This window comes from Rhinolophus hipposideros (genome assembly GCF_964194185.1).
Source record: "Rhinolophus hipposideros genome assembly, chromosome: 3".
Classification (NCBI taxonomy): Eukaryota; Metazoa; Chordata; class Mammalia; order Chiroptera; family Rhinolophidae; genus Rhinolophus; species Rhinolophus hipposideros.
Genome location: NC_138049.1, coordinates 43411777 through 43437353, shown reverse-complemented (window position 1 = coordinate 43437353; position 25577 = coordinate 43411777).

The following is a 25577-nucleotide window of genomic DNA, read 5'->3' as shown; positions in this document are numbered from 1 at the left end:
TAAGACATGTGCATGAAAAAGATAAGAGAAATAACACAATACAAGGTGACCAACCTCAGAGAAAGTGCTACTGGCCACAAAAGTTACAGATGTTCATTAAACAAAAAATGTGGAGTTACCAAGGGCTGAACTGGTGACTGCTTTCTTACATACATTGAATAATGGAAACGTTAAGTAAGGTTTCCCAAAACTGTTTTAAACATGTGTTCTAGTTTCCATGATGTTTAATTTCCATCATTTAAGTGACTCAACTGATCCAGGCCAAATGGAGATCAAGGGTGCATTCCAAAGTAGCGTAAGATGGGAAGCAATTATTCTGAATGATATCTCAAAGTTACTCACAGGATTATTTTCTAAAGGGTTTCTCTTCCATCTGCCTTGGGCAGGAAGGCAGTTGCCTTGATGTTGCTTCTTTTCTTCCACTGTAGTTTTCAACATATATTCTGTAGGACAAGTGAAAGTCACACCAGTTAGGACCCCACCGGGAGCTAGATGAATATTTGTCCTCCAGCAGTTTCCAAGCATGGCCAGACTCTGAAGAGTGAAAGATTTCCTCTAAAGGAAGCATATGAAACATTCAACACCAAAAGGCACTTGTGACCCTCAGAAACGTTTCCCAAACTTTCATCACTCAAATCATATCCACATGAAATCATATCCTCATATGTCTATATGAGAAATTAAAACAAATACGTATCATTTAGTGTGTTTACAGATATCTGAATGAAGTTTTCAGTATTCACCCAACTGTGAGACTGGAGTTTATATCTACCCAAATAGTCAGTAGACACTTTGGGGGTCTGGCTTCAATTTAACAGTAAGAATTATTCGTTAGAAATAGGATAGAGTTGCCACATAATCAGATTGAAGATTAAGACATTTTTCCAAAAAAAAAAAAAGGAATGTAATTTATACATAATTTTGATAATGACGTTGTATGATTAAGTAGGAAGACACATTGGTTGAGATTAAAGGGTAAATGGAGATTTAAAAAATCTTCTGCTTCACATCAAGGATTGTTGGGCAGGTCAATCTAAATTATCTGTTTCAAACTGTAAATATCTAAACAATTTAATTTTCAAAGTAATGATTATTTAATGCCAACTTCAGCCCCCACTAGCCATGTCATTCAACTTCCTTTGCTTGCTTCCTATTTCTAGAACATAAAAAAGAAAGAAAGAAAGAAAGAAAGAAAGAAAGAAAGAAAGAAAGAAAGAAAGAAAGAAAGAAAGAAAGAAAGAAAAAAGTAACATACTTGCCCTGACTACCTTAGAAGATTATTCTGGGCATTGAATTATTTAAAAAGCATAAAAGTGCTTCAAAAATTTTAAAGCACTTTGCAAAAGCTAGAATTAAAATTAAAAAAAAATAATAATAATATAGCATAATTAGCCATCTAGCTTTAAAATCAAAAAGGAGTGTAGTATGTTGAAAAATTATAGTTTAATTACAACAATATATTTCTTTATACCAAAATTAAATAGTAAGGATATTGAGTTTTCTAGTTTGTACTTATAAAACTTTCATCTACGTAGAAAAACTAAGAAAGTAAATACATTTCCACATTCATGATTGCTTCTTGTTTTAATATAGTCACACTCATACACTATATCCTTTCTAATTTCTTCATTTCCTTAGACTTTTGAAAATAAAATGACTTTGGTGTATGAAACTATCTTTTAAGAAAGCAAAACTAACATAGGCCCTTTCCTTTAAGTTACTAATCAAAATCTTGAGTGAATTCCATATGTGATATTAGTCATTTCAATTTTACCTCTTATTGGGTCAAAGTACATGTTTTCTTCTTGTGTTTAAAGCTACTTCTTCATGTTTGTACTTATTCTTGAAATACCTGTTAGTAAAGGATACTGCTAACTGTTATTAAGTGTTTATCACATGCCACGCACTGAGCTGACACCTTTAACATGTTTATCATTTCATTTTACAGTAATCTCATGTATGTGTCCTTATTGCACAATAAGCAAAATGAGGCTAGAAAGGTTAAACAACTTGCCCAGTGTCACACAGCTAGAATTAGAATGGGGCAGATCACAAGTGTATGGTGAATCCATGCAACCTTTCAGTCTCTTTCTCAATCTTTTCATCTCAAGGCAGGCAAAGTTTTCTTCAAAGTTTTCATCAGTCTTGCTTACAGATAACTGTACTTCTTCCTTAATCGCCTTGGTTGAGTGAGTCACAGAATTCAAGCATCTCCCAAATATGTCTCAGTCACTTTTATCATCATGACTGGTCTGTCCCTATCCAACAGTGGGTCTAGTTGCAGAATTGAGATCCCACTGGACTGTGCCCTATGCTTCCACTTCTCTTTCTACCTAGACCCTTGCTCCTGAGCCCAAAGAGCACCAGCTGCCATAGTGGTATCCAGGTTTTAATGTAGAGCTACAGTCTTCTGAGCCAGAACTAATACAGAAAACATTATCTCAGCAGTTAGATGCCCTATTTTTCCCTTATACTTTCTTTTTGCAAATTCAAGCACCAGTCCTAAATTAAATCTAAAGGATTACTACTATACCAATGGTCAGCTTGTAAAGTTCTAATAATAAAGAGAGCTTATCTGAATCTCACCTGCAAGTATTTTGTGGCCACTCCCTCGTTCACCATCTCAAAAGGTACAGGCAGTATCCAGTCCTTGGGTTGCTGATACTAAAACCTTCTTTCTACTGATAAAAACCATTTTCATGCCCCATCTACAACTGCAGAACCAGTTAAACCTAAGCTCAGTAACTAAAGATGGTACCACAATAAGGTTTAGTAGTTGTCATGCAGGGACTCAGCTCCGGCTCCCTACACCAGAACACAGGATATGGTGAGGCCAAAAAGGAACCCCCAACAGAACCATGGATGGGGGGTTCATACCACTATAGTCTTGCTGGGAGCTGGGTTGGAGACACAGGATGCAGGCTCCACAATCTGCCCTCCGCTTCTCTGCCAACAAACCAACCTTGCTAGCCACAATCCGTGCTTCTCTGCCAACCAACAATCCCAGTTGCTAACTACAACCCTCACTTGCTAGCATAGCCACGGCAGTTATATTAGTGGCTAATGGCTAACTGGTTACAACTGATGGCCACCCAACCACAGCGGATGGCCATCTGATTACAGTTGATGGCCATCTAACAACCGAGCCAGCACCTTTCCACGTGAGGCTGAGAGCCTGGAAACTGCTCTCTGGAACTCTGTCCGCACAGTAGTTCTTTGAGATACTCAGGATTTCCCATAGTAAATACTGATATAAACTTCCCCATAGTAAATATTGATATAGAGATGCTTTCATAAGCTTTCCCCTGGACAGTTACTTTTTAGGAAACTTAGAGAGCACAGGACAAAATAAATGTTTCCTGTTAGCATGTTAGTAAAGCTTGGTGCAAATTTTAAGCTGAAAAATTTTAATTAACAAGATAAAATCCTGGAAATCCTACGAAGAGTGAAAACTAAATCTATATACTTTAGATAAATGGTTTTATATCTGTTGTTTTTTACCCCTATAAGGTCAAGTCCTTATGGGTAACATGTAAACCAGATAAGAGTGAAAACATATAAAGTTGTTGAATGGATGAAATTTATTCTACCACAAGATAAAATAAAGAATGGGCATTTAGGGAGACCCCAACCAAAATGTACAGAGGCCTCTGTAAGCAAGTCAGAAAAGACAAAAGTAGCCTCTACATGGTGAAATGAGTATCGGTTGTGGAGGACAGTCCCCCATCTGTTCTGCAACAGGTAGTTCACATTTACCCAGGTCACCGTTCACCTTACGCTTGTCAGAGCTGTATACCTTAGTGCTACTCAGGTGCTAATAAGCTTCATTTTATCAAGATCTTCAACAGCTTGAAACTGTAATTCTTTTACCCTTCCATTCACTTGGGACTAATTTGAGTTATGCAAGGCTTAGTCACAGGAAGCATGTAAAAATTGCATCCCAAATCTTTGACAGCTTCAGAAGCTGGTGTGTTTGCTTTAAGATGTTCAAAACAATTCTGGAATGTCATCACTGAAGAAGCTCACTCTATAACTTTGACATGTTTTGAAAAGTGAAGAAGTCAAACTTTTCCTCTTACCTGCTTCCTCCAGATCAGGCCAGAAAGTCGTCATATCAAACTTTGCCCTTTAGGGATTTACGCAGGCAATGAAAGACCCACACAGAAAACGAAGAGCCTCTGAGAATAGACATGCAAGCCTGCAGCCCTCACATCTGTGGGCCTCAGCCCTTCCCCTGTCATCAAGTAAATATGCAGGGAGTGGAGTTGCAAATTCCCCTGAGGCGAGGCCTCTGGTTAGAATTTCCTGAAGCAGCCAGCAGGTCTCTACGACTACCCTGCTCTACCATCCTCCAAGCCCAGCCGATAAGTGTAAAGGGCTCTGCTTACCAGGCAGACAGCCGAGACAAATACCAACTGCTCGCAGGGCGGTCCAGCCTCAACTGCAGGAGGACAGTGGGGGCCCTTAAAGACAAGAACTCCAAGAAACTCTAATAAGACAGACAGTCCCCAGTCACCAAGATGTTCTGTTCTAGAACACTGTTTGAATTTCCATGTGGGGAGGGACAATGTCTGTATCATACTGCTGTACAGTACAAAAAATAACTAGCTAATATATATTAAGCACTTTCTATAAGTCAGGTACTCTTCAAAGGAGTTCACATATTACAATTCATTTAATCTTCATGACAATCCTATGAATTTAAAAACCCTTTTATCCCCATTTAACACGAAAGAAAACTGAGACCCAGTGTTCAGAAGATGCATGGCACATGATAGTCTTACGATAAATATTTGTTAATTGAATCTAAAAAAGTAAAAAAGCACTACTCCATATAAATAATGTCATAAATAGGAGACTAACTTCCAAGAACAACCAATAAACTTATTTAGCCCATTTGTATCTTTTTTATTATCAATTTAATTCGATTTTATTTAAACCTAATAATCATAATATTGTTTTTCTAGGGAGATAATGTCCAAAATCCCAGCTTGCAACACCTTTCAACAGTTGTTTGATGAGCAGCTACCTTCTGAAGCAACATTAGAGCTAAAGGGTGCATGCATGCTTTTAGCTGAGAGAGGTATATCGCTACCATTTAGGAACTTTTGTCACCGCCCCACCCCAGGAGCAGAGGTGGTCCTTTCTGGAGGGACTTCCTGGCCAGGGCTGGAATGGCAGTACATCAACGCCCATGCCCCGGCCACCTCAGATGCCCCCACACCCTTCCACCTGACCCCTGGGGATCTCTGAGCTACCACAGAAATTGAGAGATCATCATCGTTTCCCAAATCGCAGTTTTCAATTAAGTGACTGGATAGAATTTTCTCAAGTCTTCACTTTCCTTCGACTTTTGGCACCTGTTGCTGCTTGTCTGGCGACAAGTGCTAGCAGATGACAAAATAAATTAACGAGTAGTACATTAACATTAACAGAAAAATGGGGAGACAGCCCATCCTGCTTAGCTCAACAGCTTGGAATTATTTTTGTGTGCCTGGGAGTTCACAGTTGTGATTTTACAGTGCATACATAGATTTAAATAGTCATGCTTTCTGCTTGTAAGATTCTCATATTTGCGTAAAATAAAACGGATCAGCATTGTATAGTTTCCTCAATGGCATTCACACCCATCACCACTTAAACAGGTTTAAAGATTCCCGAACTATACTTTTCTTGGTTGGACCCACCCTCCAACCCCACCCCACTCAAATACACCAGAGTTTTTCCACCCTGGATTGTGAGCTCTCTGCTGACTGCAGAGGTCTCTTGTTTATCATTTTATCTTCAGAGGCACCAAGAGTTAGAGATTAATAGTCATAGTTAACGTATACTAGGCTTTGCTGAATTTAAATTAATCCCAGTGTAAGTTAGGGAGTTGAGGCTCTAGATCTGGCTCCCCCTCCTATCCTATTCACCTATAGAGGGCTGTCCCAATTCCCTGGTTTCAACAGGATCCGCTTATGAGCCACTCCTCATTTCAACTTAACAATAACAACAAAAAGTTAAAACAGAGACCACCTGGCTTAAACAACTATTTTTTTTCTCCAATGAAAATATGATTGCATGTTAAACCCAAAGATATTTTAAGTCAGTTCACTTCCTATTTATTAGTTTTCCTAAACATACAAAATATACTCTTATTAGGTAAACCTATTAAACTGTAATCAGGACCTAAACAGCAAAATTTCCAAGGAAACCAATATTCTTCCCTGCTGAATATTTAAGTAAAACATCAACTGAAAAGAAATAAAACTAGGCGTTTCATTCCAATATTTCACTAACTAATTTTCACTGTATCCTTTTGTGGTGAGCACAAATTCAACCTAATCTTCTATCACTCTCCAGATGTAGAAATGTACTGCAGAATCTTTAACCGCCAAGAAATGTTTGATTATAGCCACTGCCCACTAATTATAAAAAGTCAATTTTAAGCATGTTAGACTTTCAACAAAAGTTGGAAATAATTCTTTTTTTGAGTTAAGCCTTTGTCAGTCAAAAACAGAAAGAAGTAAATGACAAGAACATCCCAATTCCTTGCAAATCCTGCTTAACTGAGCCTTTATCTTATATGGAAATCTTTTTTTTTAGTAAAAAATAATGAAAAAATTATATTCTTGGCAAAATATCTGCCGGGAAATTCCTTTTAAATGGCAATTTTTCCACTGAATTTAAAATGTAATTTGATTTAGAAAAGTATGATTTTCCAACGTGATCAAAGTGTGTCTGGTGTAAGAAGTGCACCCAGCTGGTTTACTTTCTGTGTGGAGAGACCCTGCTGTGCCCCTTCCAAAGGTGCATTTGCAGCCAAAGAATAGCTTAGATCCTGGGAAAATCTGTCTCAATAACATTTTCTGGAGAAAGAGAAATTTTCCTCCTTGTATTTGAATTTGGCTAACATCTCATTTTAAATAGCTTGTTCTCAAAGGACAGAAGAAGGGGTAAGGGGGATTGCCACCAGGAAACCAAAACAAACCAGGGTGCCTGGGGCTCCCTGCTGCTCCTCTCTGAACAGGCAAAGCTGTTCATGGTTTCCATAGCCAGGAAGAACTAACTGACCAGCTACAGCTGACTGCTGCAAGTTTTGGGAGCGCCAGATTGTGTTTGTTGATAAGTAAACACGTTATTGCTTATCAAACTTGCATCCTTTTTCCATGTGCAGAATATACCCGTATAGTGTGCAAAATTCTGTGTTGGAAATACCCCCAAACAGCTTTGAACAGGAATTCCCAGGGAGCTGATTCCCTCATTATTGTGTCCAATTATCCATGCATGGTCTGTCTTAGAAGTTGCCTCTTGTAATTGACTCCTTGATGATGATCGTATTGTTTTATTTCTTGCCACAACAAATACAGAGATCCTTTGATCTGCTGTAACACTCAATCCCTGGTTCAGAAATGAAACTCAGAACGAAGTTTTTTCTTTCACCAGTGATCCTGATATTTTAACATCCCTTTTCTTTAAAATCACCAGAAAGGCTTGTTAAAATTCAGATTGCTGGGCCCCACCCCTAGAGTTTCTGATTCAGTTGGTCTGGTTTGGGGTCCAGGAATCTGCATTTCTAACAAGTTCCCAGGTGATGCTGATGACCTGGGAAACCAAACTTTTAGAACGATTGTTTTAAACAAATCGGCTGTTTTGCTGAGAATGGAAACTCACCGGGTATGCACAGAGAAATCTGGCTTTGATGCATCAGTCCACCCACCTTAGACTCAGAAGAGGAGAATGAGGATGGATTGTTTTGTTTTCTTTTTGTTTTTGTTTTTCCAGGAGACAGTAGAGAATGACAGCTCCCACCACTCTAGGTAAGATGGAGTACCTAATGGAAGACCTGGGTCGACCTTGTCTGGGCAATTCTGCCAGTGGGCTCTAGTGCAATACATACCACACAGGCTGTAGTGTATGTCTGGTCACAGGCCTTGTGGCCAGAGGCCTGAAGAATTTCTTTTAATGATTCTCATGAAGAGTAATGGGCTGGCTTCCCAAGCACAAGTAATGGGACAAGTTTTCTAAATTATATTACCGGAAGTCAAATTATAATCCTATATTTCAAACATTTGTACACAGATTCAAATTTCTAGATCATTACTAAATTTCATCATCTTGCTTAAAGCCTGTGAATTCTAATTAATCTAGGAGACACTCTCTTAATCAAAGGGACAAAGTCTAGTTATCAAATGGCATTTGCATCACAGATCTAAGCCTTGGAAGAGTATTTTTCAGGGGGCCCTTTCCAACACTAAAAAAGAGAGAGAGAGAGAGAGAATCAACCCTAAATATTGGCATATACAGAGGATGCCGAAAAAATGTATACACATTTTAAGAGATGTTACCTTAAAATGTGAATACATTTATGCACCCTCAGTATAATATATATTACAATATATATTATATAATATATAATACATATACAGTATAATATATATATATATATATATATATACTCATAAGCAATCCCATCTGAGACCAGATATCCAATCATCTCCCAAATCTGAAGAAGTGTTCATTTATCACCATTCATAGCCATCTCATCATTTTGAGCCAATCCTGGGCTAAGCAACATGAATAGAGCCCTGGCCACCAGCCCAGTCCAGACCCTCATCATTTCATTATGCCTATATTATGTAAAGTCCCCTTCATTAATCTTAATAGGTCATAATATGCCCTCCCCTCCATATTTCCAATGTCATCTCTCACTACCCACCCCCCCCGCCCTAGAATGTTACACCCCAACAAAATAGGAAAACCTCCCCCCTTCCATTGTACCAGATTAATATTCCTAAACAACACTTTTTTCATCATATCGATAACAATCTTACTCAAAAACCTACAGTGATCCTTCAGTGTCCACAGGGCTAAGCTCAAACTCTTCTTTTTCTACTCAAGAGAAAACTCACTGTTTTACCTGACTCACCTGATCTCAATCACTCCCTGAATATTTCCTCTCTCTCTCTCTCTCTCTCTCACACACACACAAACAGGCATACCATTCCTAGACCTGAATCTATAGTTAAACGGTACCTCACTAAGAGTGACTGTACCACTTTCCTGCAGGAACCCACAGTGATGAAGAATGTCCACAGACACAGGTTTCTGTGAAGGGCTTATGGTAGGTAGCCTCTAAGATGGTCCTTATAATCCCTCCTGGTATCCAACCTTTGTGCAGTCTCTCTCCTTGAGTGTAGGCTGGATGTGGTGACTCACTTCTAAGAAATAGAATATGGCAGAAGTAATGGACTATCACTTCAGAGACCAGGTTAACAAAATGTCTGTCACTTCTGTCTTGTGGGTTCTCCTTTCTCTCTTGGGTCCCTTGAGTCAAGGAAGCCAGCTGCCCTTTGTAGGGCAGCCCTCTTGAGAGGCCCATATGAGAAAGTTTGGAAGCAGATCTTCTAAGGCCTCTCAATAGCTATAGGAGTGAGATTGGAAGGGATCCTCCCCCAGCTGAGCCTTGAGATGACTGGAACCCTCTCCAATCCTTCAACCACAGCCTTTCAGGGCTGCTGAGCCAGCATCCCCAAATAAGCCACTCTGGATTCCTGACTCACAGAAATTGTGAGATAACAAATGTTTATTGTTTTAAGCCTGTAAGTTGTTGTCAGTGATTAATTACATAATATTAGATAACTAATATAGCACTATTATTTGTGCTTCAAACTAAAGATTGTGTATTTCCTGCTAGAATACATAAAAACCCATTTTCTGTAAGGACCCACTTGAAAATAATAGCTGTGGGCACTGGACTCCTTTCTGATAGAATGAATAGTTACGTGAGGTCACATTTAGTCTCATATTGGAATGTAATAACCATTAAGGAGGGTTGAGTTTTTAAAGATGGCCTGGATATGCCTGGAATTTTCTCTTGGTAACTCTACAATATTGTGGAAGAAGAACTTTTCTAAGGCTGGGGTCAGGTGAAAACAAAAATTGCCTAAATAAAGGTTGTCTGGCTCCTCATGCTGCTGTCTCAAAGATAGCTTGGCAACAGAACGCTCAACCCAGGAGGGAACTAATACCTCCATGGGGAACAGTTTCCCTGAAACTCCACACTGGTCTCTCTCTCTCTCTCTCTCTCTCTATCTCTCTCTCTCTCTCTCTCTCTCTCTGTCTCTCTCTCTCACACACACACACACACACACACTTTCTCTCTTTCACATGCACTCATTTCCACACAAATCACTCACACTCACTATTAAACCAGGAACAAAGAAAGGAAACCATGCTCTCAGCTCGTAGGGACTGAGCATGTCCAGGAAGCCTTGGTTCATGGGAGTCCTTCTCTGCTTGGGAGCTACTTTCCCAGCTAGTAGACCAAATTCTTTGCTACTGTCTTTAAGAAAAGACAGAACCCAATCCTGAGGCTCACCACAACTTTACACCCAGAAATATCACCACCAAATAATACTAAAGTTTAAAAGTAAATATTCTTTTCATTTGATGCTCTTTCCAGAGAGGGCTGACTCTGCTGTGTCACTCTGTGGATACCATGCCTCTGAATCTTCATATCCTCATTTTGGGGCCTACTTGGCCGGTTCATTTCAGAAATGAATCTAGACAAAAATGTACTGGGGCTGGAAGTGAGCTGCAAGAACACGAGTTCTGGAGCCAGACCAGGCTGTGGTGAAGATTAAATGATATAATGTGCTAAGCGTCAATAGCTAAGGTAGGAATAAAAAATGTGCTAGACTGGTATTGCTCATGTCACCATTCTCTTCAGCGAAGTGCCCTCCTCTCCCCTCTTACCTTTCCTATTCTCCTTCCTTCTTCTCCTCTTCCTCTTTCTTCAGTCACTACCACTCCAGTTCTAGCCATCTTGCTCTTTACTTTCTAATCTCTAGAAAAATCTGCTCTTACATCCTTCAGCCAAACTCAAGTGATTGAATAACAACTTTATGTATACTTTTCCCAAAGAATTTATGCATTAACGGGTATTAATTGGACATTCTCGCTCCGACACTGGGAGTCATTTATGTGTCTGGATTGTTATCTGGAGACTTGGGAGTCAGACTGCCTCTACTTGAATTCCACCTCTCACTTACTACTGTGTGACCTAGGGCAAAGAAATTAGCACCTCTGCATTTACAGCCTCCTTATCTGTAAAATAAAACCATTCTCCAGCACGGTGATAAAAACAAAATGAGGAAATCTGTGTGACTTTCTTAGACAAGCTCTGAAAATTGGAATAAAAGCTGTGTGAAGGCAGAGACTGTCTTTGGGCTCATGGCTGTACCTATAACATTAGTCAGGGTCCAGCATAAAATAGAGGCTCAAACACTTGTTGAGTAAGTGAATGGGTACATAAAAGCATGTAGATACATAATATGACACGTGTTAGACTTTTAATACAAAGATGTACAAACAAGAAAATAGATGATCCACTTGCCTTTTTAAATATAAAAATAAATCATGTGTAAAGTTAGAAAGTTCAACTTATTATACTTCAATTTTAAGTTTATTTAAAACATCCAAGCTACAGAAATGACAAAATTTTTGAAAAGAGCCAACCATTCAATTTTCTCCAGAACTTTTCCCCAAAAGATGCTGCTATAAGTTTCTCATAAATGCTTTATGCATATATTATAAACAATCATTGAGATGTAAAGACAAATATTAAAGCCCGGATGGAAAATTTCAGGAGTCAGAGTGCAGAGTAGAAGCTGAGGGGGATTTGAGAGAAGAGTGTAGAGTCTTCCATGGCCCCTGAAATCAGAGGGTGTTGACCACTCAGAACAAGCAAGTGGCACCTTGGTGGTACTTGGAGGCACCTGTTGATCCCCAAAGTATATCTCTTTTTGCATACCAAGAAGATATTAGAAACAAAATAGGGTAATTTTATATGCCACTCTAACTTCTTGGATGGCAATGATGGGGTCCCATGCAACACTCAGAGCTCAAAATATTAATTAATTAGCAATGTTTATTGTGAGCACAAGAAAAATATGATATTGTGGACACTATGCTGGAGTCTATTTCCCAAAATGAATAACAAAGACATTTAATTCATGATTCATTATGGAATCTTTGGAATACAGCTAGAATGCCTCAGGGATTCATTATCCTTTTCATCATCAACTAGGACTTGACTTAGTTGCAAGTGAGAGAAAAATGCAACTCAAAGAAACATAAGAGAAAAAAAGGATAATTTTTGAATCAATAACTCAGAAGTCCAGGGAAAAATCATGGCTGAATCCACATTCTCTGACAGCTCTATTAGGAATTTGTGTGTATCCTCACTTCTAATTAACTCAGAGCTTTGTTTTACAGTAGGCTTACCTTTTGTGGTGGTGAGATTGTCCTCAACAGTTTTAGGCTTTATATCCTAAAAAGTACGTTAGCAAACAAATGAAAAGATGTTTCTTCCCCAGTTATACAGTTAATGGTGTAGAGCAGACATACTGGCTATCTTGGATCACATGCCCACCCCTGGAGCAGTCACTACAGCCAGGCAGATGAACCACATGGGGTGACCAGATATGAGACACAGGCCCAACCCTGACACCAGGGAGTGAGATCTACATTATCTGCACAACATGATCTAGAACAGGTTGATTCCCTAAAGAATAATCTGGATATAGCTAACAGAAGAAAGAAGAACGGATACAAAGCAGCAAAAACAATGAAAACACATTGTAGTGTCCTTCCGATTTAACAGGTAAAGAGGGAGCAGTAGCAGGGACATGCTGGTCAGCCCCAGTCTGCATAGATGCTTCACTGGATTGGCATACCCAACCTGGGGAGCATAAGGTCAGGTTAATGGGAGGTCAGTAGCACTGGTATTATGGGGTGTTTGGAAAACAGTCAACTTTTTTGTTATAAAAGAGAAATTGCTGCCAGTCAAATGCCCAGAAATAGAATAAATTTTCCCTGAGTGTGCATAGCACTATATTTATTAAGCTTATTATAGATTGAAAAAAAGCAAAGGCACACAAGTGTCAATCTTACATACAAAAGAAGATATGTAGAAATTGACTTAAAAATAAATGATAAGTATTCTTAAGTTAAAACACATAATGGTAATCGGTATTTATTCGAGGAAAGTAAATTTATTCAGAGTTATCTGGAAGGGAAGATGGCTTTAGATTAAACCAGATATGTACTTCTGTGTTCCTTTATTTTCTCTTTGTCTCAGCTGTAAAATGTTAAATTCTAAATGGCCCAAGACTTCCAGATCAATCTCAAGTAGACACTTCTGCCTCATACTTTACAGAGGTTGTCAAAACCAAGAGGAGACAGTTACCATCACTACTGTAACTTCCATTCTCACTTGGAACACCATGGCAAATCTCTTGCTTGGCATCAATACTGTAAATTGGAAAAAGTGAACAGCTAGCTTCAGAAGGGCCTAGATGACAGGCCTTATACAAACCATTGGGACAAGAAATTATTATTTTTTAATAAGATAGTTGACTCTTCTTCATACTTCGCTATCTTTAAAACTTTATGTGGATAGGAGAATACCTTTGTAGCTGAAGGGAACCACCTTATTAGTTCTCAAGATCAGAACCAAGGAAGATGGCTGTATCCAACACAAGTAATCAACAAAAAGTAACTCTTGAGGAGTTATTTAGGCCACTCTCCCAATTTCAGAATTGGCCTTATTTTAATAATCACTGGTGGATAAATCACACATACTGTTTTAAAAGAACTCTTAACTAAATAGGTAGTTTATAATTTCCTTTAGTATTCCTTTCCAGTATTTAGTGATCTTTTTCCTTAGAGAAGAAAAGCTGTTTGATATTTATGTATGTGTTAATCCTTTACCTCAAAGCTTATTATTCAGTCTTCAGACATAATTTTCAGGAATCCCCATAGTGGAAAGGAAGATAATTTATTCCATAAACGTTGTGCAAAGCAAGATGTTCAGTACTATTTTAAAATAACTTCAGTGTTACAATTATTTTCTTCATTCCATTACTCCATGCTGTTTTCTGTCTTGAAAACAATGCAGTCTCTCAAGAGGTACCTGCTGCTGGAATGTTTACAGCTATAATCTTAGCCTCTTTAGAAGGTAACTTCAGGGTAATGGTAATGAAAGTACATAGAGTTCTTGGAATCCTTTCTAAAGTGTCCATTGTTTAGTCAATATTTACAAATCATCTTTGTTGTTCCTCTGTAACTGGAACAATAGAGAGACAATGAAATAATGAGTGGTGATACTAGTGTGGGGGTATGAAATTTAGCTACAGCTTTGTCACACCAACGGGATAGTAAATTAACTTATAATTTTTACTTCAAGCACTATATATTAGAATGAAATAACCTTTTCTTATAATGATGTTGAACTAAAGGACTTTTTATTATTAGTGAATACCACATGAAAGGTACAGGTTCTGCTTATGTTTTTCGGTTCTTGCTTTTCAAACTCATTGTTAATGGAGCATGATAGGATATTCACATAGGTTATGTGAATTTTTTCTACTATCATTCATAGCCTGGGTTCTATTAAGAAGTGTACATTGTGCTAGATACTTAAGAGCAAAGATGAATTAACAGCCCAGAGGCGGAAAAGAAGAATGAAGAAAATATGCTTAGACCCAATGTGCTGAGAGAAATATCAGTTCCCTCTCCTGGCTACCAAGAGAGCAGTGTAGCATGGAGGAAGCTCAGATAGATCAATCAGCAATGACATTTTGATTCCAACTCTTAAAAAGTTTCTTGTGACCATAAACAAGTAACTTAACCTATCTGTATTAGTTTTCTATTGAGGCTATAACAAGTTACCACAAATTTAGTGGCTTAAACTATAAAAATTTATTGTGTTAAACAATTCTAGAGGGCAGAAGTCTGACATGGGTCTCACTGGACAAACACTAACGTGTTGACAGTCCTCTATGCCTCCTGGAAGCTCCAGGGAATCGTTTGCTTCTTTGCCTTTTCCAACATTTAAAGGCTGCCTACATTTTTTTCTCATGGTTCATTTCTTCATCTTCAAAGCCAGCAACCTTCCTTCTCCATCACATTTCTTTCTAACTCAGCCAGGAAAGGTTCCCGGTATTTAAGGATTCATGCGACTAAATTGGACTCACCGAGATAATCCAGGATAACATCAGTATCTCAAGATCTGAACCTTAATCACACTTGCAAAGTACCTTCTACCATGTAAAGGTAACATATTCACAGGTTCTGGAGCTTAAAGTGTGGACATTTGGGGGCCATTACTTGGACTACTGCATTATCTTAGCTTCAGTTCCTTATCTGTAAAAACATGTAGGTTGTTGTAAGCACAGCACATGCCACATGGAGAGGGTCTTGATAAGATGATGAGGAGGAGAAGGAGGAAGACTGCTGCTGTCAAATAGAGGGGGTGCTGAGTGAGGAAACCCCAAAATTACTAAAATAAGAGAGAAAAATATATGGAAGGAAGAGCAATTCACAGGCTACTTAGAAAACAGGAGTGTATTATGAAACGGAAATTAGAAATTAGGATGCTGTCATTTGATAAGAGACAATGAGGGATTTTAGCTCCCTTATTTTGTTTTTGTTTTTTTGTATTGTTTTGTTTTTCCTCTGAAACTATAGTAAAAGATTTTAAGCAGATAAATGTAAAGAATCGTGCAATGGGAAATGTTTATGATTTAAAGCAAACAAACAAACATTCTTCAAGATCTAGTTCAAGGAAACGACTATCTTTACAGGCATTTGAGATAGGCAGAGAGAGAGAGAGAGAGAGAGAGAGAGAGAGAGAGAGAGAGAGAGAGAGAGAGAGACAAGGAGAGAGAGACAGAGAGAGAGAAGAAAAATAAAAATTTTGGTACAATAAGAATGCCCATATTTGACATCTTGGCTGAAAATTCATACATAGTAGATTGTATACGAAATAAATGATTTTTCCAATGAAAGTGACTTGCAAAAAGCCAGAAAATATAAAGGAGGACAAAGGGAAGAAGAAATGGATTGTTTTCATATAATCCTAAGAAAATAAAATATTACTTATCTTCTGTGATTTAGCTTGTATTAAAGTATATTTATTTGGAAACTCTTGATTATTTACAACCCATTTATTCCCATTGTATCTCTATCAATATGTTTTATTTAAATCTAAGTTCAATACCAAGGTATTTTAAGGAATTTTTAAAGCTAAACTGCTCACATAATTTAAACTGTTCTCCACAATTTATGTATTTAAGTATTACCAGACCAGCTTTCAGCATGCAAGAAATGTGTAAATGGATCTTTATAACTCTCTGGCATTAATATCAATGTGAAAATGAAATCATACAGGACAAGAATTCAGGAAGAAACACTGTGGGGACAGAGCCCCAGAGAGCAGTTTCCAGGCTCTCGGCCTCATGTGGAAAGGTGCTGGCTCTGATACTAGATGGCCATCAGCTGTGGCTGGTTGGCCGTCAGCTATAACCCTTGAGCCGTTGGCCACTAATATAACTGCTGCGGCTATGGAGGGGAGCCGAGGAGAGTGAAGGAGAGTCGGTCGGTTGGCAGAAAAGCGGACAGCAGGTCGCACGTCGTGTAAACCCAGCCTCCAGTGAGACCATAGTGGTATGACTCCCCTACCTATGGCTCCGTGGGTGTTCCTTTTTGGCCTAGCCACATCCTGCGTTCTTATGTGGGGAGCGGGAGCAGTGACACCGCAGGCCGCCCCGCGTGACAAACACGCTTGACATTTACTTGACTAATAATTGTGTCAATTCTAAAACACAGTTATATAAGTTCTCAAAGTTTAAAACAAATTTAGATGGCATCTAAGTGAAGTTTAAAACAGAAAAATAATGGTAAGTGATGTGAAAGTGTCATGTTATAATATATTCAGTCTCTTTAGCTTACCTTTCTGAATTTACTAGAATGAAATTCTATAGAAATGTGTCCTCAAATCTAATCGAACCATGAACACTTCAGTTAAACTAATTAGTGACTGTCAAATAGCTCAAATTAACTACTTTGACTGACTTAAAGCTATAGTATTTGTTTGTCTTCGCTTTTACTAAATTCAGTGGAATTTGAATTCAGTGCTGTGTGAAAAAAGCCAAAATGTAATTTGTATGTTTAAATACTGAATTCATGTGTGCAGACCACAGCAATACAGAAGGCAAGAGGAGGGTGAGGACTGTCGTTAGCAAGTGCGGCTTCAAAGTGGTCACCTGGTGACTCAAACATCCACCTGTCACAGCACTGGAATGTAGAGAGTAGGACATGTGTTCCCCAAACACTGCTAAGAGGAGCACACTGAGCCCCTGGAAATTGATTTATTTGGGAATTCTGGTACTGTATCAATCAAAAGAGCATCAAAACTTGGAGAAAAACAAACTCCCTTCAGGAGCACACACCAACTTACAGAGAACCTCCTACTGTTACGCTAACCAAAATTACATAGCCGAAATAAACATTTTATGACTAAACAAAGTGTGCTGTTTGGAGAGGCTGAAAGTATACTTGGCATTTAAGAAAAAAATACAAATATTCTAAAATGATCCTAGTTCCCAATTAAAGGGAAACAAGCCTTATTAAAAGTTTAAGGAACTGGTTAACTAAACAACCATCTCAGAGGAAAAGATCTACAATTTTAGTAAACTTACCATGTCCCTTAACAAACCATATAGGCCAATTGAATCAATTACAAATATCAAGTCATACTTTACACAATGTGTGTTCCAGAAGTAACACAATAGAAGGAGTACACTTTCTACAAGTCAAACAATAATACAGTTGAAATAACAAAGCAAACCATGTGACAACCCAGTTATTTCACTTACTTAAACGTCTGAATCATCCTGGCCACAAAACAGTCTAAATGATGTCATGGTACCTGGCATCCAAATGGCTTTGAAACCTCCACCAAAATGAAGATGCCTCTACTGATATTGACGCAGATAATAGATCTGTACCCTTTGGCAAAGACTATCCAATAATACAAAGCAACTGGGAGTATAATTGATGGTAAGTGTGTTAGTTGCAAAATCTTATTTTTCAATTAACAACAGCTGGTTGCCATTTAGTAAAAGACATTGAGTCAGCACAACGTCATTGTTATGCAGGACATACACAGTTGTAAATAAAACCATCGATTAATAAATGTTTGTCAAGAACCTATTATGCTCTCAAAGTCCTTGGCCATGTGGAACCTACATCTTGTTTCATAAAATCATATAAAACAATTTGAGAGCAACAATGTAAGAACAACTTACATTGAGCAACAATTTATTGAGCAACAACATATGCTCAATAAATTGATGCGCACAAGAAGTCCAGTGACAATTCAGAGAAGACTGATACAGGTATAAACTGATGTCTTTAGAAAGGTCCACAGACAAGGTGAGACCTAGGATGTGGTAGAATTCCCTCAGGTAGAATAAGAAAGGCATTAGAGTCAGGAATGGAAGAGGGAGGTGCAAAGGAGTATGGTGAGTAATTTAGAAGACGCTGAGAAAGGAAAATCAGCCTGAATAAAGCACAGCTTTCATGTAGAAGAGTCAGAGAGACAGGTTGGAATATGTTAGGAACTGGTTCTCTACTCTACTAGTTCAGACCATTATAATTGACTGTGAAGTCTGACTTTCTAGCACCGAGCAGCCCTCTCTCTCAGAGAACTTCTGTCTCTGAATTGAAACTAACACCAGGGCTGACAAGAATTCCTAATAACTTGCATTTGCTGAAGGAATGGAAATGAACAAAAATAATGGAAGATTTCTCCTAGCAGGAAGGTTTTTTATTATTAAATTTTTTTAGGTGTGATGCAGTGTGGTCATGTAGGAAAATGTTCTTATGGTTAAGAGCTACATACTGTAATATTTAAGGGCAAAGGGTTATGTGTTAACTTACTTTCAGATGGTTCAACAAAAATGTGTATGTATACAATAGATATTATTAGTAATTATTGACAATTTTTAATGTCAACAATTAGTGACCCTAGGAAAAGAGTATATTTTTATTATACTAGTATTTTAGCTAGTGTTTATTATACTAGTATTTTAACTTTTATATAGATTTGAAAATTTTCCAATTAAAAAGTTGCTTACCTTTTATACAATGAGAATATTTCCTGTTTTCCTTGAGTTACAAAAGCTTTAAAAAGAAAATGCAGAATGTATTTTGCCTAATAGCTGTCATTATTGAGTTCCTACTGTATACTGGGAATTTTCTATACATTAACCTAATTGCTCTTTTCATTTGCCCTGCAAAATAGGCATTCTTATCCATCTTACAGATGAAGAGACTAAGGGTCAAAAGAAATTAAATAGCCTGCCCAAATCAACATAGCTTGTTCTGGCAGAACTAGAATTCAAACCAAGATTTTAGTGCCTCCTAAGTCCTTGCTTTTTCATTTTGAGTCCCTGCTTCCCAGGTTCTAAGAATGTGGCAAAGGTGTCATTTGGCTTCTTAGGTTGCCATGTGGACTGAATGTTTCTGCCCCAAATGTGTATGTTGAAATCCTAACCCCTAACATGTGATCATATTAGGAAGTGAAGCCTTTTGGAGGTGATTTGGCCTTGAGGGTGGAGCCCTCATGAATGGGATTAGTGCCCTCATAAAAGGGGTTTCAGAGAGCTCCCTTGTTCCATTCTGCCATGTTAGGACACCTTGAGAATTGGAACCAGGAAGCAGGTTCTCACCAGACATCAAATATGCAGGCACCTTAGTCTTAGATTTCCCAGCCTCCAGAACTATGAGAAATAAAATTCCTGGTGTTTGTAAGCCAGTCAGACTATGGTATGTCTGTCATAGCAGCTCCAATGAACTAAGACTCCGTGTTCATTCAGTAAATGGCCTTCAGTAATGTTTGAAGTAGAAAGGGCCTGGAAGGAGTAAGATTCTCCAAAAAGGCCACATATCAATGAGGGCTATGACTGAGGTGCTTGCAAGATGGCATACAGAAGTGAAAATTTCAAAAGTTAGCTTGAAAAAAGAATTATTAAGTGTTGCTTAAAAATAATTTTATAGTACCTAAATCTAACAACAGACTTACAGATTGTACGATACGTAATTTGTTCTCAGCAATTGAAGCAGTAAGTATACTTGATCTAAAAATAATTATACAGCATGATGAATGAATGCAGCAAAATAATGCTTGGCATGGAAATGAAGACCAAAGAAAACCAAGGATTCAGAGACTATCTGAGTAACCTATAAACAAAACACAGCAGAAGTGAACACGCTAGGAAACAGAAATCACTGCTAGATAATATAAGTAAGTATTAAATAAAGACTAGTATTAGAAGTAACTGAAAAGACAACCTAAGAAGTTGAATCCACTGGCTGAATAGGCAGACTCAATCTACAAATCTCTGAGGCACGCCTGCGGGGCTTGAGCTGCCAGCACACACTTTCCAGCCTCCTCTGCCCTCACACAGAGAACACACGAGATCTTGCTGGTATTGAGGGGCTGATTGTCTTGCAGAGCCTACTACTCCCCCCTTGCCTAGGGACTCCTAAGCTAACTGTTGGTGTTTATTACAAATACAAGCATTCCTTCATTCAACTTTTATGAGCACCTACTATATTTTAACATGTCCAGACAGACTAGGTAAATTGTGGGTTCCAGTGCAAAAAGAAAATGTGGGGCTCATTGTTCAGAGAATTATTAAGAATTTCAAAATGTAACAATAGAGCGTTAAACCAAGCACATTGCCCTTCTAAGGGCAGGGCTCTGTGTGACCGAGCAGGCTGTGTGCCCATGAAGCCAGCCATGCATATGCTCTGTCCTCAAAGTTCACACAGCTTGCTTATTACTTGTTTGTGTGGTCTCATCCATGGAACCTAGTCACAGGGTTTCTCTTGCACTGTAGTTACTCAGATTCACGGCCATGATCCCTGACCTGGATTAACGGTAATCTTTAGATTCTATCCTTTGAGATCTCTCAGATTCCTCTGCTTCTCTCCATCAATAATCCTCTCTTCCTGAATAACTATGACAGCTTTTAGTCTCACCCTCAGTCCATCATCTATACTGCCTGCCAGGAGAATCTTTAAAGAACTAACTCGATCATGTCATACCCCTGCTTAAATTTCTACAAGAGCTTGGCATTGGTCTTAGGATGAAGTCCAAACTCTTTAACACTACTTTCAAAGCCATGTGTGATCTGCCTCAGAGGACTTCTCCAGGAATATTTCTTGCCCCACTTATTGCCCCCATTCCATGGACCAGCCCTACTGTTTGTTTACCTTTCATGCCACCAGTCAATTTTTTCCCCTCCACTTTCTGCTTAGACATGTCTACCTTCTCTCCCAGCCTAATTTCTATATCACAAAGGTCATACTTGCCTGTCTGTCTGTATCATCAGTTTACAGTAAAACCCACAAGGGCAGAAAGCAGATCTTTCTTAAGCACCTTTGACTTTGAACATATAGCCCAACTCCTAATAAGAGGCACTTCAATATTTGTTTAATAAATTAAGACACGAACATGAAAAACTCTCTGTTTAATGTACAACTACAATTCTTAAATATTTGTGAAAATGTCATTCACTAATAAGGAAAAAATGAAAGAGAAACAATAGTAATTTTTGTGAGCTGGTATGTCCCAAAACAACTCAACCTATGAGCCATTGTTCCCTCTGACCTCATTGGGTTTTAGCTCCAGGTCTTCTTGCCCTGCCTGCCATGGAGCTCACACAACATCTATCAAACTAGCTATTTATACATATGATTCTTAATGTAATTGAGGGTTTAGCTGATGACTGATCGCATCTATTCAAACCATTTTTCATTCCCAAGTTAATCATTAATTTTTCAGAGAAACTGGTAGGGTACTTAAAAATACTCCTTTGGAAAAATCACTCAATAATATAATTTGTTCATACATTTATTTAAATAAATATTGATTAGGCACAGACTCTATGACCAGCCCTATGCTAGAAGATGAATATAAAGTAATAAAAAAGACAGATCCTTTCTTTGGAAGGAGATTGGAAACTTTAAATAAGGTTTACATAAAAAATCAAATCAAATTAAATTAAAAAATAAACATATGTTTACAGTGTTTCCCTGGAAATAAGACCTAGCCGGACCATCAGCCAGACCATCTAATGCATATTTTGGAGCAAAATTAATATGAGACCCGGCCTTATTTTACTATAAGAGCTGGTTTATAATATCATATAATATCACATAACATCATATAATATCATATAATATACCAGGTTTTATGTTAATTTTTGCTTCAAAAGATGCATTAGAGCTGATTGTCCAGCTAGGTCTTGTTTTCAGGGAAACACCAGGGTTTTCAACTTTCCTGTTACCAAAGCTCCAACTTTCATATGGGTGAACCTTCAGTTCAGCAGGTGATTTTCATGATAGATTAATATGTACTATAACACTGAAACAACATGGTTATCACGAGAAATTATATACCGTAGCAATTGAAGCTGAAGGCATGGCAGTTGGAATATCTTCATTGAACAGTCTGAAAGAAATCATATAAGCTTTTAATTGGCAATTGCTATATTCCAAGTCATTATAAAATGTCTGGGTAAAGAGAGTTTGATGTTTATTTTCCAGTACTTTCTTATATTCCCTCATTTAATCCTCATAGCTACCCTGAGAGGTACATAGGTCAAGTGTATTATAATACCTACTTTTGCATTTAGGAAATTAAAACACACAGGCATTCATTGACTTCTTTGCTTCATTTTATAAATTAACGGCAGAATAGAATTTGGAATCCACATCTCTAGCCCATTGCTCTGGACTTCAGACCATCACGGAAACAAAAGTGATTAGGTGAGTTGTACAGAGTCTGGTTTAAGAATACAGACAGCACAGTGTTCTCACAGGCCCTGACCCTGACTCATGTGTCATTTACAAAGCTATAGAAAATGCAGCTGGGCAAATGTAGTCAGTGTGTTTATCCTCAATAAATAATCTCTTCCAATTCTTTGTTTGATTTTATTATAGATTCTAATTACCGCCATTAGAGGGTATGCTGTTTATTCTGGAAACAGTTTTATGAAAGTACTTATGATAGAACATCTGTGATCTCTTTGGGATTATTTATTAGTCCCAGTGTTATGCGTGCTTCTTTCATTATGAATGTTTGTCTAGGTTTTCGAGTTGTCAGAGAAGTTTAAAGACCTCTGTGTTCGCTGATAAAGTTACAAAGAATGGCCAAATAAATATGATACACTAGATTATTTGGCTTTCCTCCAAAACCCCCACGCATTATTCTGGAATCTTTAGGAAACAACTGTATATGCCCAGCACAGTGTCAGGATTTGTGAGAAACACCTGAGTAAGTTTCATGTTGAGGCTGGAGCTGTTCACAGGTGGGTATGGAAGCTTGACATGAGCCAAGCACCTGTGAAAAATATCAATCTCTCCTTCAACACACATTTCTGTAGGCCCACTGTATAGCTGCTCATGGATACATGCTCAGGACAAAAAAATGATTAAGACATTGTCCCTGGACTCAAGAAGAAAACAATCTAAAAGCTTTATAATTGGAATTTAAAAGCAATTCTGCTTTTGTGACATTATCTCATTTAGTCCTAATAATCACTGTGAAGTGTCATCATCCCATTTCATGGATGAGAGACCTGAGAAGAAAGTCCATTTCCCAAGATCACAAAGTGACTGGTCAAGTCAAGACTCAAACATGGACCGTTAGACCCAGAGTCTTTCCAAAATTTTCTCCATAATTGTGTTAAGGAGGCTTATTCTAATAATTATGTCTTAATGACATTTTCTTTATATAAGTGAATCATTTCAGATGAAAACAGATTATTGACCTAGGAGAGTTATCTTATGCCAGAAAGACAACAAAAAGCAAAGAGATACATGCAGTACTTAAATATGTGAAACTGGGAGACAATGGGAAGTGAGTCAGGGCACAAAAGGAGCCAAAACAACCTGTTTATTTAGGGAAAAGTTGAGGGGAATACAATTTAAAAATTCTTTTTCCAAAAAATAAAAAGAAAAAGAAGATTCAAAGGAAACTGTCCATTTCCGCCTCTGCTGACCAATATGGGCTGCCTGGAATAGCTTCAGCCACCCTGATGCCATCCTGAGGCTAGAGACCACAAAGAGAGGTGAGCAGCACTGAGACACCTGCAAGCCAGTGGAGTCACCTTACTGCCAAACTTCCCATAAGAGGAGACAAATGCCCATGTTTTTGCCAATTTGAGGTGAAGATTTTCTATTACTTGAAGCTGGAGCTATCTTAATGGACATAATAATTTTGTTGTCAAATGTATGATTATTTGATTGATAATAAGATCCGTTCCCACCCTCAAAACAAACAAAAATATCTTTTTCCTTAATTCATTACTATGTCTCCTGCAGGGCAAAATGGGAAAGAGTAATTTGAAAGAACTGTGCTGAGTTTTTATCATAAAATGGTCTCATTTTATTGGTTGTCTTACATGAGACCTTTTTCACAAAGACCCCAGTAAGTAGCCTGGCAGGTGGTAGCTCTAGAAATACAAGTGAGAAATAAGCAAACATTTGTTTCTCAAGAATCAAGAGCATTTATTATTTATCAACGTCCTCTTTCTCTAGTCACTAATATTTACAACAGTTAAAAAAAATGACTAATAAAAAAGGAGTAAGATATTTTTCTAATGCTGTTTTAAGCATACACATGTCCAGTCCACTTACTGTTGCTATCAGTTTTCTTTTCCCTTTTTCACTATGCACCTAGCTGAGCACTAAAGTAAGTCAAGAGAAGTACCTTAATCAAGTGTCCTCAATTAGATTGAAGCAAACTAAATTTATTCTCTAGAAAGGAGTTAAACACCATTAAGCAAATCAATAACAACTGAATTACACATTATCATCCATATAATGCTATTCTATATAATTATTGCCATTTTTTCAAATTATTCAACTATATTCTCAATGTATGCTTAATACACTTTGATTAAACACTCATGACTTACGTGTTACGGTCATTCCTGCCAGAATAGAGAAAATCAGAGTATACCAAACTGCATGGTTTCTCCAAAATAGTTCAGACAAACCAGGGTCACTCTCTCAGGAATGTAGACACTGAATCTCTAAGGAGAAACAGGTATATCCTGAAACAATGGTTTCTCTAGGACTCCATATTTGGCATTCTTCACCCCAATTTAGAACCAGGAATTGAGTTAGAGACTGAGGTCACCAGCACTGAATCAGAACCAATCCTCTGGTTAGTAGTGCATAATAAACACAAATTCGAAACTCATTGACACCCTTTATCTAAACATCAACAATGCTTCATCTGATTCTCCATTCTATATCTTTACAACAAGCCTAGATCAGAAGTGATGGCTGAAGACTGGAAATGAAAACCTGGCTCTCATCCTGAGATCTCTGTTGGGATTAGTAGGTTGATGAGTCCCTCCTCTCCTACAACCGAGTCTGAGGTCTGCATACCAGAAAGAACCAGATGCTTTAGGTACAGATTTTTCCTCAGTCTTCCCAGAAAACTGATGAGATGACCACTACTATCTTCATTTTGCAGATGAAACAAATGTGGCTCAAAGGTGTTAGGTGATTGCCATAGTGTCATACAACCTGTCTGGTCTTAAGGCCTCTGACATTCCCACTATCCCATGCTACCTTTCTGTGAATTTGCTCTAGGAATTCCTAATCTCTCCAGATGCACTATTCTGTCCTCCTTTAATCTTATTTCTTAGTTCTGCTTTTTTTCA